This window comes from Nerophis lumbriciformis, linkage group LG10, assembly GCF_033978685.3.
Source record: "Nerophis lumbriciformis linkage group LG10, RoL_Nlum_v2.1, whole genome shotgun sequence".
Lineage (NCBI taxonomy): Eukaryota > Metazoa > Chordata > Actinopteri > Syngnathiformes > Syngnathidae > Nerophis > Nerophis lumbriciformis.
In genome coordinates this window covers 3809334-3821808 of record NC_084557.2, presented here as the reverse complement: position 1 = coordinate 3821808, position 12475 = coordinate 3809334, and positions in this window count along the sequence as shown.

Genomic DNA, 12475 nt, shown 5'->3' with positions numbered 1-12475 from the left:
CAGCTGCCAAGTGAAGGAAGCTGTCAGGATGAAGAGCAAAGTGAGGAAAGGAGCACAAGTCGGTGCGTAAGATAACAAACAGCAGAAAGATAATATGACAGTTTTTTTTGTTTAACGCTGTTAAAAAATGTGTCATCTTTGCTCTTTTCCTGTAAGAACTGAGAAGCTTTCATTATGGATGAATTACACTTGCACTTGTTTTTCAAACACAAAAGTATTTTGGGTAATGCGTTCGATCAAATACTGTAATTTTGAATGTAAAATGTAAATTTCAAGTTTATTCACAATACCATATTACCGCATTTTTCGGAGTATAAGTCGCTCCGGCCGAAAATGCATAATAAAGAAGGAAAAAAAACATATATAAGTCGCATTTTGGGGGGAAATTTTAGACATTTGAAAGGCAATTTAAAATAACACTAACACTTGACAAAAGTATTGGGACACTTAGGACCAGGCCCGGCCCTAATCAATCTGGCGCCCTAGGCAAGATTTTAGGTGGCGCCCCCCCACATCGGCAGTGAAGTGTATATACTCACAAGAACCCGAATAGCTTTGTCTTTGACCTTTTTTTTTTTTACTTACAACTATACCTAATATATAAAGGGGTGGAAAAGTGACTATTACCTGCAGGGCAAACATTAGCTAACCAGAAGGCAATAATGTAAACAAAAAACACCTGCTTAAAAGATCTAATACAAATGTCCCTGAGGAATGTAAGGTGGGAGTACTGTAATTACCTAACGTTACATTATTATTTTCCATAACAATTTAGCCCCCTCCACAATATTAACCCGACGTTAAAACAGAACTAGCTATTTATTGATTAGCAATTGCCGAATCATGTAACATTAGCTTAATGCTAAAAAGCCAGGTTACTATCACATTCTGTAACAGACAAATAATTTCATGTAGGCTAACGATACCTACCTGCTACCTCTGTCTTTTCTCGTTTCTCCTCTTCTTTTCTCTTTTTTCTTCCCTGGGCACCTGACAGTTTTGGCCGTTTTGACATCTTGTGTTGATTTTTTGATGTGGTGATGTCCAAAAAGAGTCATGATACGGGAAGGGAGGGGGCGCACCGTGCGTGGGGACGAGGGGGGGCGTAATGTTGTAACAAATAATATTTCTATTAAATAGGCTTTACTTTGCATTTTAATTAACGTGAGATTATTTTTTGTATTTAGAAATAATAGTAACAACTTTTTTTTTTCTTTTTTTTTTTCTCCAACATTTGTGGCACTGGCATGGCGCCCCCTGATGGACGACGCCCTTAGCATTTGCCTATACGGCCTATGCCACGGGCCGGCCCTGCTTAGGACTACCACTAGACAAAAGTATTGGGACACTTAGGACCATACTTGCCAACCCTCCCGGATTTTCCGGGAGACTCCCGAAATTCAGCGCCTCTCCCGAAAACCTCCCGGGACAAATTTTCTCCCGAAAAACTCCCGAAATTCAGGCGGGCCTGAGTGACGTGTTGACAACACACAACAACAGTGTCTACCGTAAAGCAGTTCATCTGCCGTAAACAGCAATGTTGTGACACTTTTAAACAGGACAATACTGCCATCTACTGTACATGCATATGTGACCCACCCATAATGTGTCACATTTTTGTGTTGATTTATTTATTTTATTTTGTGGTTTGAATTCGTTTTTGGAGCTGTCATTACACATTTATCAGTATTCACATTGGTCAGTAGGGGGCAGTAGGGCGTTTCTTCCCAATTGAATGCTATCACCTGCAGACCGGAAGTGGCTTATCATTCTGATGAGCGCGACCAGTCTGTGAACAATTGGAACGTCCTGTGTGCTTTTTCCTCCTGTATAACAGGTTAGTTTTGGTGAATCAACTCACTGAATAATATCCATGTGATCTTTATAAGTTTAAGTACACATTCTGATGGTGGAGCCTAACTCTAAAGTGTTTGTGAGTTGTAGTTTGTAAATGAACACTGAAATTCAAGTATTTATATATATATATATATATATATATATATATATATATATATATATTAGAGATGCGCGGTTTGCGGGCACAACCGCGGAGTCCGCGGATTATCCGCGGATCGGGTGGATGAAATTTAAAAAAATTATATTTTATCCGCGGGTCGGGTCGGGTGGTTGAAATAAAAAAAAATTAGATTTTAAATAGATTCAGGCGGATGGCAGTTAAACCAATTCGGAAATATATATACATAGTTAAATGTTGTTACCCACATACGAAAAACGAGCAGGCACCTGCAGCATATGCCACAACAGAAGAAAAAAAAGAAAAAGAGATGGACACTTTTACGGAGCGGAGAAGGGACGCCTCGCCGGGGTCCGGGACCGAGGCCCCTTCCCCCGAGAGGGCCCCACCGGGAGCCGTAGCTGAGGCGATCCGCGAGAAGGGCCCGACGCACGTCCAGGGTCACCACCGCGCCCACCGCACCGACACCCCGCCTCGTCTGCCTTCGCCGCGGCCGGCGTCACGCGCAGCAGGTAAGCAGCTTACCTGCCCGCCACTCCCGTGGCCGGGGGCTTGTAACAGGGGTCAATCCGCGCGCTCCGCCCGCGCAGCTTACCTGCCCGCCACCCCCATTGCCGGGGGCGCGTAACAGGGGTCACTCCGCGCGCAGTGCGCTCACGAAAGGGGTGGGGCTCACCCTGGTTGATATAGACAGCAGCTGGACGGTGGCCATGGAAGTCGGAACCCGCTAAGGAGTGTGTAACAACCCACCTGCCGAATCAACTAGCCCTGAAAATGGATGGCGCTGGAGCGTCGGGCTCATACGCGGCCGTCGCCGGCAGCGAGACGCGCTTGGAGGTGCGCTCAGCGCGGCTCCCATATGATTGCGCACTGGTGTGCGTCTGGGTCGTGACAGCGTGGCACGCGAATGTCTGCACTGCATTGGATCAGTCTCCTTTCTTTAACAGGCAAAAGCTTTATAACCTCACTAATGCCTTGCATCGTCTATATTAGATATATAACAACGGGCGGATGCGGTTCTGATCAAATGTTACATCGGGTGGATGGCGGATGGTTGACGACTTTCTGATGCGGTTGCGGATGAAATAATTGCCTATCCGCGCATCTCTAATATATATATATATATATATATATATATATATATATATATATATATATATATATATAGCTAGAATTCACTGAAAGTCAAGTTTTTCTTATATATATATATATATATATCACCCAACCATGCAAATTTTGCATTTCCTTTGGAAATCGAGGTCCCAGAGTCTGGAGGAAGACAGGAGAGGCACAGGATCCACGTTGCCTGAAGTCTAGTGTAAAGTTTCCACCATCAGTGATGGTTTGGGTTGCCATGTCATCTGCTGGTGGAAATGCAAAATTTGCTTTCGTCAGAAAACATGACTTTGGACCACTCAGCAGCAGTCCAGCTGGTGTCGGTCCACTCTGTTTCCTGAGATCCAGGGTCAACGCAGCCGTCTACCAGCAAGTTTTAGAGCACTTCATGCTTCCTGCTGCTGACCTGCTCTATGGAGATGGAGATTTCAAGTTCCAACAGGACTTGGCGCCTGCACACAGCGCAAAATCTACCCGTGCCTGGTTTACGGACCATGGTATTTCTGTTCTAAATTGGCCCGCCAACTACCCTGACCTTAGCCCCATAGAAAATCTGTGGGGTATTGTGAAAAGGAAGATGCAGAATGCCAGACCCAAAAACGCAGAAGAGTTGAAGGCCACTATCAGAGCAACCTGGGCTCTCATAACACCTGAGCAGTGCCAGAAACTCATCGACTCCATGCCACGCCGCATTAACGCAGTAATTGAGGCAAAAGGAGCTCCAACCAAGTATTGAGTATTGTACATGCTCATATTTTTCATTTTCATACTTTTCAGTTGGCCAACATTTCTAAAAATCCCTTTTTTGTATTAGCCTTAAGTAATATTCTAATTTTGTGACACACGGAATTTTGGATTTTCATTTGTTGCCACTTCAAATCATCAAAATTAAATGAAATAAACATTTGAATGCATCAGTCTGTGTGCAATGAATAAATATAATGTACAAGTTACACCTTTTGAATGCAATTACTGAAATAAATCAAGTTTTTCAAAATATTCTAATTTACTGGCTTTTACCTGTATACACACAGGGTCCATTGCCAGGGTTCATGTGGTCAACATAAAAACTAAATAAGATAAGGCTCAGAATTGGTTTCTTAACAAAACCTTTCTACATATAAAGTGCTTTTTTTTGGATTGATTGATTGAGACTTTTATTAGTAGATTGCACAGTACAGTACATATTCCGTACAATTGACCACTAAATGGTAACACCCAAATGAGTTTTTCAACTTGTTTAAGTCGGGGTCCACGTTAATCAACATTAAACTGCCTCAAGTTGTTGCTCAGATTAAATAAAATGACAAAACTTTTCTTCTACATACAAAAAGTGCAACATTAAACGGTTTCAAGTCAACTCAGCCTCAGATTAACTTTTCTCCCCCCCCCCCCAGCCTGGCTAATTTGGCAGTAAGAGGATATATGGGCTCATTGTTCTTCCACCATAGAAGTGGGTCAAAATCTAGTTTCTAATACAATATGGTCTTAAATCTGCTGCTATAAAAACATTTGTTATTGCTTTAGCCCTGCCTGACTCGCCGAGGAGAGGCTGCTTGAATGCGGTGGTGACGCTTCAAATGTTACGGCTCAGGCTCCTGCCAACGCCGCTCATCCGTCTGTGCGCACCTCGGGACACGCCCACGGGTGCGCACATTCAGGGACGCGCCGCGCGCGTCCCCGCCCTGCAGCAGCCACCAGCTGCAATCACTCACCGGCAATCTACACTCCTGGGTCTGATGAGGGCAAGCTCAATAAAGGACCAGTGGACCCAAGGATCAGCGCGGGAACTTAGCTTTCTCATGGTGTACCGTAAGCAACGAGCTTTATGCTATATTCGTGTTTCCTCTCCGTGCCTTGATTTGTCCCTTGTCTTCTCCCGTGTCCCCGCAGTACCCTCCGTCGCCTGGAAAGCGAGCTGTGCGTCTCATTTTCCCCTGGATCTCCCTCTGGACTCTGACTGCTTCCTTCGTTCCTCGACCTCTTGCTCGCCCCTGGATTCCGACGCCTCTCTCTCGCCCCGGATAACCTGCCTTTCCCATGGACTTCCTCGTATCTCGTTCAACACGTTGGTAACACTCACTTCAGTTAACTACACACATAGTCTTACACCACACACTCTTGTATTCTAGTTCACACTTCATTTCCTTAGTTTAGTTTATATTAGTATTGTTTGTTATTATTATATATATTGAATATACAATATATATTTATAATAAATAATTGTATATCCTGCCCCCTGGTGTCTGTTTGCCGTCACCTCCTCTCAGTAAAATACAACATCAAATGGGTTAGCATGTGTTATGAGAGTAGCGTATGTGTGTGTGTGTGTGGCCCTTTAATATGTGACAGCATGTGAGGTGAGTGTGTGGGCGAGTGAGGTGAGGGAGCGGTAGCATGAGGGGAGTGGCTAGTGTTTTGTTGGATTGGCTGTGTGCAAGACCTCAATAAAGCCACGATTTGCAACTAATCGCCGGACTCGTCATTTACCCTGGAATCCGGAGCTGTGGAGACCCACTGCCGGGTAGAGTGAAGGGTGTTGCCCCCGAGAATACATCGGCCCTGGAGGAGTGTCTCCCCTGCGCTCCTCGACTACGGTCTGGGAGCCGGAAGCAGGAAAGGTGCGACACATGTTTGACGTGTTGTCAGAAGCAGCTGCTGAACAATGTCGGCAAACCTCCGTCCTCCATTGTTGTATCGCGCAGCCAAAGTGTTCCCAAACGGGAGATCTTAACGAGGCAGGAGGGTCTTCCAGCTCTGGCTTTTACATGTTGTCCTAGCCCGGTCGTTGCTAGCATGCCATGTGTTGTGCATCGGTGTGCATTGTTTACACATTGTTTACGCTACTTAATATGTCCGTGTAGAAACTCGTCGGTACACCTCCGAACCGAACCGAAACCCCCGTACCGAAACGGTTCAATACAAATACACGTACCGTTACACCCCTACATATTACGATTACAACAGCCGTGAATATCCATTTAAGGATGGTGGTAAGTGAAAGGGTCCCTCAGATAAGCTAGAAGAAGCTTTTGGGGTTAGGTCCAGAGGTCAGTATATGCATGGAATGCTGAGACATGGTGGCAAGCACAAAAACGCGATATGACAAACACAAAATAGGAGCACAAAAGCAAGCATACACATACATTAGGGGTGTAACAGTATGTGTATTTGTATTGAACCGTTTCAGTACGGGGGTTTCGGTTCGGTTCGGAGGTGTACCGAACGAGTTTCCACACGGACATATTAAGTAGCCGCCTCAGCTTCCTTCTGCCTCTGTCTCTGTCAGTCCTCTACACAGCACCCAGCATTGTCCCACCCACACAACCATCTGATTGGCTACACACAGAGCGGTAACAGCCAATCAGCAGTGCGTATTCAGAGCGCATGTAGTCAGTGCTTAGCGTTTAGCAGGTAAGCATCAGGCAGCGGACTCTCCCCAAATGATAATAAACACCTCCCAGTCAACTACTAGTAACATCACTATGAGCCCGTTGACCTTCTAGAAATAATAAAGGCAGCTCAGCTCGCTCGCAGTCCTGGCTTGAGGTGAAGGCTAATTCGCTTTTAGCGTAACGTTAGCTCATTTTGCTGTGTGTGTGTGTGTTACGGACAGCAAAGCCCTGTCTGTCTGTTATTTCACTTTACCCTTTTCTGTGTTGATTGAGCTGTGTTGAGGCAGCAAAAAAGGACATTATGTTAAATGAAGAGTTTCTGTCTCTGATAGTTGATATAATAATGCAACTGCATCATTAAGCCTACATCAGTGGTTCTTAACCTGGGTTCGATCGAACCCTAGGGGTTCGGTGAGTCGGCCTCAGGGGTACCACGGAGGTAAAGACACATCCGACTTATCGTGTAAATAAAAACTTCTATGATGGATACCCCCAAACAATGTTCCCTCTAATTTTCCATCTGATTTGCAGGTTGTTTGATTGATCGATTGAAACTTTTACTAGCAGATTGCAAAGGAAGAGAATACACAGTACGGTACATATTCCGTACAATTGACTACCACTAAATGGTAACACCCGAATAAGTTTTTCAACTTGTTTAAGTCGGGGGTTCACGTTAATCAATTCATGGTAATGTGTGTAAGGTGTGTCATTTGCTGTGAGTTCATGTACTGTGTTGGTTTTGTTCTTTGAACAAGGTGATGTTCATACGCGGTTCATTTTGTGAACCAGTAAAAAAATATATGACCTTTTCTTGAATTTGAAAAAAGAAGGGTTCGGTGATGCGCATATGAAACTGGTGGGGTTCGGTACCTCCAACAAGGTTAAGAACCACTGGCTTAGACGCTGCTGCTCGGTCATGGGAACCCATTCCTTGAAGCTCTCTGCGTACTGTACGTGGGTTAATTGGAAGGTCACATGAAGGTTGGAGCTCTGTAGCAAGTGACTGTGCAGAAAGTCTTTGCACTATGCGCTTCAGCATCCACTGACCCCTCTCTGTCAGTTTACGTAGCCTACCACTGGGTGGCTGAGTTGCTGTTGTTCCCAAACTCTTCACTTTTCTTATAATAAAGTTGACTTTGGAATATTTAGGAGCGAAAAAAATACCACGACTGGATTCGTTGCGCAGGTGGCATCCTGTGACAGTTCCACGCTGGAAATCACTGAGAGTGGCCCATTCTTTCACAAATGTTTGTAGAAACAGTCTCCATGCCTAAGTGCTTGATTTGATACACCGGGCCAAGTGATTAGGACACCTGATTCTCATCATTTGGATGGTGTCGGAGGCAGATATTTACATATATCCGAATTTAAGTGTTACTTCTTTTATTTCATAGTCATATTTGAAAACAGCTCGTGTTTTTCCATTTCTTCTCTTTCTGTTTGTCTGCAAGTAAACTGTGTGTGTTAACCTTGAGGCTTTGGAATGTAAGAAGGAGAGATAATGTGCATGTGTTTTGACTAGAGAGATTTAAGAAGGTTGGAGCTCTGTAGCAAGTGACTGTGCAGAAAGTCTTTGCACTATGCGCTTCAGCATCCACTGACCCCTCTCTGTCAGTTTACGTAGCCTACCACTGGGCGGCTGAGTTGCTGTTGTTCCCAAACTCTTCACTTTTCTTATAATAAAGTTGACTTTGGAATATTTAGGAGCGAAAAAAAATACCACGACTGGATTCGTTGCACAGGTGGCATCCTGTGACAGTTCCACGCTGGAAATCACTGAGAGCGGCCCATTCTTTCACAAATGTTTGTAGAAACAGTCTCCATGCCTAAGTGCTTGATTTGATACACCGGGCCAAGTGATTAGGACACCTGATTCTCATCATTTGGATGGTGTCGGAGGCAGATACCGTATTTTCCGCACTATAAGGCGCACCTAAAAACCACACATTTTCTCAAAAGCTGACAGTGCGCCTTTTAACCCGGTGCGCTTTATATATGGATTAATATTAAGATTCATATTCATAACGTTTCGGTCTCGCAACTATGGTAAACAGCCGCCATCTTTTTTCCCCATAGAAGAGGAAGTGCTTCTTCTTCTACGCAAGCAACCGCCAAGGTAAGCACCCGCCCCCATAGAACAGGAAGCGCTTCTTCTTCTACTGTAAGCAACCACCCGCCCGCGTAGAAGAAGAAGAAGCGCGCGGATATTACGTTTCATTTCCTTTCCTTTGTGTGTTTACATCTGTAAAGACCACAAAATGGCTCCTACTAAGCGACAGGGATCCGGTTCATGAAAAGACGCAATCTCTCCATCCGCACACGGATTACTATTTCACAGCAACTGCCTAAAGACTTTCAAGAAAAGCTGGCTACTTTCCGTGCATATTGTAAAAACAAGATAGCTGAAAAAAAAGATCCGGCCAGAGAACATTATCAACATGGACGAGGTTCCACTGACTTTTGATATTCCTGTGAACCGCACTGTGGATACAACGGGAGCACGTACGGTGAATATTCGCACCACAGGGAATGAGAAGTCATCCTTCACTGTGGTTCTAGCTTGCCATGCTAATGGCCAGAAACTTCCACCCATGGTGATATTCAAAAGGAAGACCTTGCCAAAAGAGACCTTTCCAGCCGGCGTCATCATAAAAGCTAACTCGAAGGGATGGATGGATGAAGAAAAGATGAGCGAGTGGTTAAGGTAAGTTTACGCGAAGAGGCCGGGTGGCTTTTTTCACGCAGCTCCGTCCATGTTGATATACGACTCCATGCGCGCCCACATCACGCTGGTTTTTAATATATTATTAAAGTTTGACTGACCTATCTGACTGTTTTTTTGACATTCCTTTAGCGCAGTTAGATGCGGCTTACAACACGGGGCGGCTTATAGGTGGACAAAGTTTTGAAATATGCCGTTCATTGAAGGCGCGGCTTATAACCCAGGGCGCCTTATGGTGCGGAAAATACGGTATTTACATATATCCGAATTTAAGTGTTACTTCTTTTATTTCATAGTCATATTTGAAAACAGCTCGTGTTTTTCCATTTCTTCTCTTTCTGTTTGTCTGCAAGTAAACAGTGTGTGTTAACCTTGAGGCTTTGGAATGTAAGAAGGAGAGATAATGTGCATGTGTTTTGACTAGAGAGATTTAAGAGGGGAGAGGGTGTGGGTCGGGAGGACAGACCATCTTAGCGGGGTGATCCGAATGTTCTATGCTGTCTCTGTCAATGTATATATGCAAAGCTTTGCAAATATATTACAAAATACCTATTCTGTCTCTGGTGGTTTTTCAACTCAGCTTTAAGTGTCGTAAAGAGCTTGGGAGCGACTTGTGACTTGAATTCCCTGGGAGGAACAACTGGTCCAAAACGCAACAATTGGTGGCCAAATACTTTTGGCAATATAGTGTATCTCGAGTGCCACCTCAAGCTAACAAGTGGCATCCATTAGCTAATGGTGCGTTACAACATAAAGTTGGGAGTTTGGGGATTCCTGCGAGACCACACATTCTTGACACACTCCTGGAAGCGAGCGGGAAGAGAAATAGTTGCGGCTACACACGCGGCCCGGGATCAGAGGGTGCGCTGCCATGAGCTAATCATTCCACGGGCCGTGTCGCCAAGTGTGGCCCGTTTATTTATAGGACTCCCTCAGAGACGGTGGCTTCTTGTCTGGGTTGGGTTACAGCGTGGCGTTGAAAGCTGAAAATACAAGCAGTCCATGAAGACATGCTAACTCCCGCCAAATGCTTCGTTTTGGAAATACTAGATCGGCTCACTTTGATATGAAACGCCCTATAAATTAAGGCTTTGGCACTCATTTTACATTTTCAAGATTTATTGTGAACACAATCTAAGGCTTGTTTTAGTCATGTCCTATTTTAAATGGACTTATCAGACTAGACTACTGCAACTCACTTCTTGTCAGCAAGAACATCCAGAAGCTGCAATACATACAGAATAGTGCTGCTAGGATCCTGATGAGAGTGCGGAAATATGACCATATCACACCAACTCTCAAATCCCTTCACTGGCTTCCTGTTCCACTCAGGATTGAATACAAAGTCTCCCTACTAACTCACCAGTGCCTCCCTACCCCTGTGTCCTTCCTGCCGGTCCTCGCGGGAATAGCACCGGCCAGGCTGCCAACCTTGCCCTGGTGTCAGGTCCAAACACTGATGACATCTAATAATCATACAAGAAGCAAGGAATCAAGAATTAGTTACACGGGTAAGTGTGCCATCTATATCTTGAATCTCCAGCTCTTAGCTCTGTGCGGACTCATCGATCGTTTACAAACGGAGTTCGGACAGGAAGTGACGTCAGAACGCACTACAGCCAGCTTCATAACAAGCGATTTTGAAACTCGGAGGTAACCACTGGAAATATGGAGGCGAGTCATCCAGACATGCCCGTGTTTCTCCTTCTTCTACATGTACAGACACTTGTGGAAATCACACATGAATACCGTATTTTCCGCACTATAAGGCGCACCTAAAAACCACACATTTTCTCAAAAGCTGACAGTGCGCCTTATAACCCGGTGCGCTTTATTACGATTCATTTTCATAAAGTTTCGATCTCGCAACTTCGGTAAACAGCCGCCATCTTTTTTCCCGGTAGAACAGGAAGCGCTTCTTCTTCTACGCAAGCAACCGCCAAGGAAAGCACCCGCCCCCATAGAACAGGAAGCGCTTCTTCTTCTACTGTAAGCAACCACCCGCCCCCGGAAGAAGAAGAAAAAACGCGCGGATATCACCGTACGTTTCATTTCCTGTTTACATCTGTAAAGACCACAAAATGGCTCCTACTAAGCGACAAGGATCCGGTTCATAAAAAGACGCAATCTCTCCATCCGCACACGGATTACTACCGTATTTCACAGCAACTGATATTCCTGTGAACCGCACTGTGGAACGGGAGCACGTACGGTGAATATTCGCACCACAGGGAATGAGAAGTCATCCTTCACTGTGGTTCTAGCTTGCCATGCTAACTTCCACCCATGGTGATATTCAAAAGGAAGACCTTGCCAAAAGAGACCTTTCCAGCCGGCGTCATCATAAAAGCTAACTCGAAGGGATGGATGGATGAAGAAAAGATGAGCGAGTGGTTAAGGGAAGTTTACGCGAAGAGGCCGGGTGGCTTTTTTCACACAGCTCCGAAGGCGAACACACCTTCACTAAGACGGGCAGACAGCGCCGGACGACATACGCCAACATTTGCCAGTGGATCGTAAATGCCTGGGCAGATATTTCGGTCACAACTGTGGTGCGAGCTTTCCGGAAGGCAGGATTCACAGAACAACAGCGACACTGACTCCGATGACTTCGACGAGACGGAACCGGCCATTTTGGATACCACGCTTGCGCAACTTTTCAATTCGGACACCGAAGACGAAGAATTTGAAGGATTTACGAATGAAGAATAACTTCAGAAGGTGAGCGCTATGTTTATTTTGTGTGTTGTGACATTAACGTTCGAGCAACATTATGTTGCTATTGCTCTACACCATTTTGAATTTTACTATGTTTGTGATTGCACATTTGCGTATATTTTGGGACAGAGTTGTTAGAACGCTGGTTTTCAATATATTATTAAAGTTTGACTGAACTATCTGACTGTTTTTTTGACATTCCCTTTAGCGCAGCGTAGGCGCGGCTTATAATCCGGGGCGGCTTATTGGTGGACAAAGTTATGAAATATGTAATTCATTGAAGGTGCGGCTAATAATCCGGTGCGCCTTATAGTGCGGAAAATACGGTACCTTAAGAGAAAGCCATTGCAGCTATTTGGGATACACCACTTCTCAGACGGCAACATAGCAATGTTGAGTTTTGGATAAGAACTGGAACAACGGCAGCCTGGTGGGATATTTTTGTCAAGGAGTGTGTTGTGCCAGAGGGACGGCAAGAGAACTTTCCAATGTCCAGTTCAGCTCTGATTCCACTTAGCGAAAAACATTGTCCATTTGTCGGAGGAG